The sequence below is a fragment of the Condylura cristata genome, unplaced genomic scaffold (assembly GCF_000260355.1).
Source record: "Condylura cristata isolate star-nosed mole 26May11 unplaced genomic scaffold, ConCri1.0 scaffold00022, whole genome shotgun sequence".
In the NCBI taxonomy this organism is placed as follows: Eukaryota; Metazoa; Chordata; class Mammalia; order Eulipotyphla; family Talpidae; genus Condylura; species Condylura cristata.
In genome coordinates this window covers 8,841,109-8,848,992 of record NW_004567123.1, presented here as the reverse complement: position 1 = coordinate 8,848,992, position 7,884 = coordinate 8,841,109, and the positions used below count along the sequence as shown (strand labels likewise).

Here is a 7,884-nt window from a genome sequence, read left to right as displayed (position 1 = left end):
CTCATCCCCTGCTATTTTAACCTTGTTCTTTCCTTAGCACATATTCCTGTGAGCTAGTTCTGTCCTGCAAAATCTAACACTAATTTGTGCCTTTTTTTACTCAACCTACTTCTGATAACAAATGTGGTTTTTGTTTTCCCTTCTTTTGGAGAGGGAGATAAGGGGGTCAAAACAACCAATACTAGAAGTCTTTAGATACCAACTAATTGTTCTAAATTATACTAGTTACCTGAAATTAGTGTCAGATGACATGTTTTAGGGGAACAGTTCCCAAACACTGCCCCCTCTTTAGATGATTCACCAATACGTCTTACTAACTGGCTATGACTTGAGTGTTCCTATGATTCATTCCTCCAGTGTGATAATTTGCTAGAAGAGATCACAGAACTCAGTGAAACACTTGACTTACAATTCCTACTTTGTTTTAAAGGATACAACTCAGAAACAAATAGAAAAGATGGTGAGGGTAAGATATAGAGATACATGTTCTTCTAGCCACCCTCCACTCCCTATCCTGGAGGGTATTTTAAGGACCCATTAACACTCACCTCATTTGTATAAGCTAAATGACTAAATGGGTCTTTTATAAATAATAAAAGATAAAGCGTCATCTCTGTCACTCAAGAAATTTCAAGGGTTTTAGAGGCTCTGGTCAGGAACCAAAAAGAAAAACCAAAATCATGTATATTTCTTAATATTTCCAGTAATTAATATCAACTCTTGAACTGCATTTATGCAGAAATATTGTTAAGTATATATGCTAATAATGTGTTCCTATACTTATATGAAAACTAATTTCTGACAAATGCAGATTCACCACAGAACTGTAGAAGTTGTATTTTACTTCTTGTATTATAATAGCATTATAGATATTATTTGAGAGATGAGATTTAACTATATCTTAGCATGTATAATCTAAATTCATATACTCTAGTTTGAGGAAAATTTATTTTCAGTACCTTATATTCATTAATAGTTAAAATCTTATATTCATTCACTGAAAAGAATACAACACCTTGCTGTTTTTTAAGCAAAGTGACAAATAATGAGTTTCATGCTATTACAATCTGATATAAGATGAAACTATTTTTAAAAATTAAGTAATAAACACTTAGGCCATAATTAAATATCTTGTGAAGCTATCATTCAACTATTCAATTATTCTTGGGTATAAATGAGTAAATCTTGTTCTTAATGGTGTTCATTATTTCTCTGTGTGTGTGTGTGTGTGTATGTGTGTGTGATAATTGTGCCAGATAGTCAAAAACCTTTGCTTGGCATCATGAAGAAAAAATGATCTATGATGTGTATATTTATTTTATGAAATTCTATCTACATGTTGTTCAAAATCCATTAAGTAGTGAAGTAAATTGCTTCTAGTAGTAAAAAATATTTTCCTCAGTAAATGCTGGTACTTTTTGATGCATGCTGATTTGGTCTCTGACACATTTATAATCTACATAACAAATAATGCATTTAGCTTTCAAAACAGAATCTAACACTGTTGGATCAGTGAAACTGAAGTAGTTCACCAAAGTAATCTCTCCTTCGCCTTGCTTATCATTGTCTCAAGCCTCAAGTGAATAACCCAATGAATAAAAATAGTTTTTGCAGCATGGCATCTGTTTGAGACCCGCTTCATTTTTCTCCTCTTCTATGGTCTCTCCCATGTAATCATGAGTCTTATATTTCAAAAGAGCAACAATAAGTGTACTGAAACACTGGTGTTTAGAAATGTAGACAAAATAAGTTAAAAACAAATGTTTTAAATTTGCAATATGCATAAAACAATAACACAAAAATTATTGACCTCAGAGAGTGCTCAGGTTTATCATCTGCCTTTTGTATGTCAGTATGGCACTGAAAAATATTTAGTAGCTACTTTTACCTTTGGTTTTCTGATAATTCAGAAGTATTTTTTTTTTTTAAGATTTATTTATTTATTCATACAGAACTGGGGTACAGGCCAGAGGCTCAGGGGCGGTGAGAGGCTTCACCAGAGACAGAGTGGGGAGCAGAACAGGCAGATCGACGAAGTACACTGCTGAGGGGAGCAGCGGGCGGGTCAGGAGAGGTCTGGCTCGCCATGTGGTCTCCTCCGGGGCAGGCGGCAGGTGGGAATCGAACTCATACGGAAGTGGCTTCAGATTCTCAGTGCTGGGCTTTAACCCGCTGCGCCACCAGGGAGGGCCTCAGAAGTATTTTTTAATTGAATTATTCAACTTCTGCTATGACAACTCTAAATTGAAGACTTCTAAAGGTCTTGTATATTCTCTATGTCAACTGATGAACATCCATGTTTCTAAGAAATAACTCAGCAATCTTTTGATAACTCTGTCCTTCAAGTTTGCCTCATGGGAGATGCCACTTGAGTGATAAGTCCTCCTGGTAATCCAGTAATTAATTCCTTCTAGTTGAGGCTCAAGAGAGATCCTTTGTGCAGAATTGTACTGCACAGTAAATGGCATTATAATGAGATTTTTAGCTTATTAGTTTAATGAATGAATGGGAACTTTACTGTTAAAATTCATTGGTATTTTATGCTGTAAAATAAGATTTTGTGCTGTGAATGAAAATTATGCAACCTTCTTATAAATTAATTATCATAGCAGTGTATTTAAGTTAGTTTTACTGAACTAACTTATACCCATGTAAAGAATGTCTAAGGAAGCAGGGTTACCACTTCTATATGTCTCTGAGTTCTGCCTATGTGGCAGCCCCTCCCCTAGAGACCTCTGCAATGTTACTTCCTTTTTGTCCTTAAACCAACCCTGTGTGGCAGGCTTTATTATTATCCCTATATTATACATGAGAAAACCAAGTTCAAAGAGGTTTAATAAATTTCCTGAGATTCTGATAGTAGAGCAAAGATTCAAATCAGGTAGCCTCCTCTCCATAGATCTGTGCTTCTATGCAAGATTTTATCTCATTTCTAGCATGAACATTTCCTTGTATATGTGGTAATTTTATTGATAATATTTCTTTTGTCCTTTTTTTTAGTCTCTTTGCTTCTCCAGTCTTATTTCTCCATGCCTGACCATTTTCACCTGAGCTTATTGCCTCAGGGGAAACCCAAAGAAATATATCTACCTATTCACTGTTACCAAATTCTTCTACCTCTCACCCAATTCCATAGTCTTCAAGATTTTCCTGACCTATTCAATTCATATTTGTAGATCTATGCTGAAACTTTATAGAATTTGTCATTTAAAGCAATTCATGCTTTATAATTTTTTTCTCATTGCTAGCATCCCTCTTCCTAATCATCACATGAATTGACAGAAATCAGGAAGTATTTCCATGCAGCTTTGCTTTTATTTTTAATGTCCTTCAGTGCTTAGCATGGGACTAATGAATGTAATAGGACATTATTGAATGGGTAGTTTAGTCTTAATATATCTCTACCCCCAGGCAAGATTTTGTGATGTAAGCCACACTTTGCTTGAATTTCTTTGCTTTTTAATTAACTTTCCATTATATCTATGGTTCTTGGTGACCTTATAAGGATCTGACAGAACGTTATAAACAGTGTCATCCATTTTGTTATGGGGTACTTTAAGCAATATTCTCTCTGGTCACAGTTGGAGAAAATTGCAGGTACATTGGCAGGAATAATTGGGGAAAAAATGTTTTGGGAAGAAGCAATAAGAATTGTTTCCTAGGCCTCCCTAGTGGCCTACGGGTTAAGTCTGAGCACTGCCTCTTAGAAGATCTGAGTTTGATCCATGGCCAGGAGCCAACCCAATCATCTCCTAAAAATATGAGGTGGCAGCCAAATGGGTATGAGCTTCCTGATCTTTGCAGAGTCCAAAAGATTTAGTGGAAGAACAGGGAGAACAAAAGGTACTGAGCTTACCTCTAGTCTATAAGACCTACAGGTAGTAAATACCAACATGTTTTTGAGGTCTGTTGAACTGAAAAAGTAATGTTTTTTCTAAATATGAAACAATTTGAGTACAGTGCTTTTCTTTACAAATATATTACATCTTAACATTTTCTACAGAAAAAACCTCAGTTTTACTTCTGAAGGTATAAAGGCTAAGACTATGTTGAAGAAAATGTGCTGCTCTGGGTTGCTACCCTGAAAAACAAAAACAACCCCTGTATCAATCTTCAGTTTTTATTGTAGCTTTTAGTGTTGAGTACATCCCAGAGCTATAGAATTTGCTTCTATCATGACACTCCACCATCACAGTCACAAAGATCAGGCTTTATTTACTATGCTTACTATACTAGATTTACTTACTAGTAGGCTTGATTTTATATATTGGAATCTTATAACCAAACTACTGATACGAATGTGACTGGAAAAAAGGTCCTCTTACCGAAAAAAGGTCCTCTTACCTATTTGTACAATCGAGTTGTGGGCCCAAATGAGAAGAAAATAACTTGCCTATTATTAATGGTTCATGCATAGAACAAATTTTGTTATGTGTTAAAATAACATTAATGTGGCCCTCCCTGGTGGCACAGCGGGTTAAAGCACAGCACTGAGAAGCTAAAGCCACTTCCGCATGAGTTCGATCCCCGCCTGCCCGGGAGGTGACCACATGGCGTGGCAGACCTCTCCTGACCTGCCCGCTGCTCCCCTCAGCAGTGTACTTCGTCGATCTGCCTGCTCTGCTCCTCTCTCTGTCTCTGGTGAATCCTCTCACCCTCCACATTTCTGGCCTGTACCCTAGTTCCATATGAATAAATAAATAAATCTTTAAAAAAAATAACATTAATGTTTGAATTAATAATTATGCTCATCTGTCTAAAATTTAGAACTTTTCAATTATATAGAGACTATTGATAAATAACTCCAGATCTGGAAATCTTGGTTTGATCCTTGCTTCTCATATAACCAGCTACATATGCTTAAGAAATTACTGAACACTGGATTTCAGTTTCTTCATCTACAAAGTAGACACAACAAAGGGGACTAGCTCATAAGATTATTCTAAGGATTAAATAAGATTACATATCTGATATTTACTGAAATACCTGAAATTCAATAAGCATTATCGGTATTGGCTAATCATAGCATTTTGATAACTTTCTTTTTGACATTTAATCTCCTTAAATGTCTCACTCTGATTAATTGATAGAAAATGGATAGATGAGAGAGAGATAAATAGGGTAGGAAATTTTTTCTTAAAGGCAACAGATAGAAAATATATGTTACTATAAACTTTATAAAACATGTAAGATTTGTATAACATACAGTTTCTGTTGTAACTACTTATTTCTGTCATTGTAGTGGAGAAGAATCCAAAGGCAAAAATGAACAAATGGGTGTTTTTCTGTTCTGAAAAAAACTTCATTTACAAAATAAGTATGCAGGTGGATTTTTGCATAGGGATTGTAGTTGATTCCTGGAAATTCCCTATTACTTACTATCTGTGTTTTAAACAAAAACATGGAAACAAATTATTAGGAAATTACCTATGAGACATTTGCTAATTAGTGGCATGTATCAATGTAATATACATTGTTACTTAATTTTCAGTTGAGAATTTTCTGTACAGTATAGATGGTCATTACAAAGCTAGTGACTATCTGCATTGTTGTAGAAACTCCTGCTGCATCATTGGTCATAGAGCAAGATTCCTGGAAGCAGTTTACTTTTACCTTGTTTTATGGCCAAGACTTCGACTTTAAAAATCAAGACAAACTTCTTGCTAGCATGCACATTTTTTCTTAAAAAGAAATGGACAGACAGATGCCTGTGCCAATTCTAAGGATGAAAATTGATAAATGTAGCACATCAAAGCAGTTTTTAGTATTCTTTATATCCTTATAACATTCAAAATATTTTTTTTCAGGCAAAGGTATATTCCTGGGTTCTGTATTTTTCCGAGAAATAGCTAACTTGGGAATATGGATCAAAATACTGAGTAAGACCATAACCCTTGAAAGATACTATCTCTCTGTCTCCCCTGCCCCATGTCTCCACCTCTAAACCTTCGCCCTCTCCTCCTCTCTCACTCAAGCACACACAGTAGAGGTGCTGTTTGGGGTCCATAGTCAAACTCTTACACTCTGCTTTAGAGGTTGCCTCAGGCTATGATTCTGATCAAATTTGTATGTATTTTGATTCAAATTTAATAGACTTGTCATCAAGTTTTTCATCCTACTGTGAATTAGAAACAATAAATAGGAAAAAGGTATTGCTTGTAAAGGGTGATTCACTGCAGCAAGAGATGACAGCTGATATTTGGCATGCCAAAGGAAATAGCCCAAAATCTGAAAAAGCATACCATAATACTGTATTAAATCAGGTATTCAGAAAAGGTTTACCTATATACACTATGCTCTGATAACTTAAATAGAATGAACTGTATGAACTGTAATACTTTTTATACTATGTTGATCTAAAGTTGTTCTAATAATTAGAAGTTTTGACCTTTAATTTGTAAAATTCAGTTTTCTAAAAAATTCAATCAAGTTTAACTTATTTTTTTTTCTGATGTTGGCTATAAGTAAGTTTTTTCCATAAGTGTTTTATGCATAACTGTTATGATCCAAATTTTATCACTTAAATAGGGTATTGATTTTATGTTTTCAAACATATTTCCTAAGTATTAGCTTTTTTTTTTAATGCCACACAAAGTTAGCAATAATTCTTTGCTTAGCTGAATAATATCAGTTCTAATGTAGGTTAACATCATATAGGACAAATTTAGGGACAGTGGTGGTCAGAAGATAATGCACAACTTGATAAGACAAGCTACCTTGAATATGTCTGAGAAAAAGGAAGTAAAGAAGACCTTGAGCAGCCAAAGCAGACGCCTCAGTTATTTTTACTTGATAAATATGGATACCACAATCAATATTAAAGTACAGCATGCCTATAGGACTTGTGATAAGGTTCTGCCCAACTGAAGTTATACTTCCAGTTTATCTGATCAGTCTTAGACAAGTGACAAGCAATTCACAAAGCCTCTTTAGATAAATTTGTATAAGTGAAGTTTAATGCCTTGAATAACAACGAAAAAAATCAAGTACATGGTAAACATGTAATAAATATTTGGTTTGGAATCTTATCGTGTATAACGGGTGAAAAAGATAGACATAAGACTCATGGTTGTATATATAGAATTCCTAAAATAGCTATTGCTTCAGTAAATGTGCATAGAAGAGAAATTCAAGTTTTATATTTTACATATTATTGACTAAACCTCCCTTTGAGGAAAACTTAAAAGTTAAGGTGTCTTTTAACAGGATTCAAAGATAAGTGGTTTTTCTGACATACTGGGTTTGATCCTATTTTCTCCTTTTTGGGGATATGTCTCATTGCTACTTTTGCTTTCTGTCATTTTGCTCATTTGATGCAACACACTATATTTTAAGATTTATTTATTTATTCATATAGAACTGGGGTACAGGCCAGAGATGCTGAGGGTCAGAGGATTCACCAGAGACAGAGCGGGGAGCAGAACAGGCAGATCGACTAAGTACACTGCTGAGGGGAGCAGCAGGAGGGTCAGGAGAGGTCTGCCCCATCATGTGCTCACCTCCGGGGCAGGCGGGAATTGAACTCATGCGGAAGTGACTTAAGCTTCTTAGTGCAGTGCTTTAACCTGCTGGGCCACGAGGGAGGGCCTCAACACACTATATTTTAATATTATTTTCTCTACTTATTCTAACTGCCATTAGTTTTAAACCTTTCTTAGTAAATAAATGCATTTGAGCTGGTCAGCATTTTTCCTAACTGATAATCCACATCTAGGTGTGTATTATTTCTGAAAAGGGTCCTATTGGGTCCCTCTTCCATAGTCACTGCTGATCAGCTTCTGCCCTCCATCTGGGATCATTCCATACTAGCATTTCCCAGAGAGACTTTTCTTACCAAGTGTACTGGACTTATGTTTAAAGAGAACAAGCTGTCATTTTTTTTTT

At 35.2% G+C, this 7,884-nt stretch overlaps 1 protein-coding gene across 1 annotated transcript in view; it reads left to right on the top strand.

Moving 5' to 3' along the window:
• Positions 1 to 7,884, top strand: part of MACROD2 (MACRO domain containing 2) — a 1,662,610-nt gene that overhangs the window by 519,870 nt on the left and 1,134,856 nt on the right. The gene's annotated exons all lie outside the window — the stretch shown is intronic.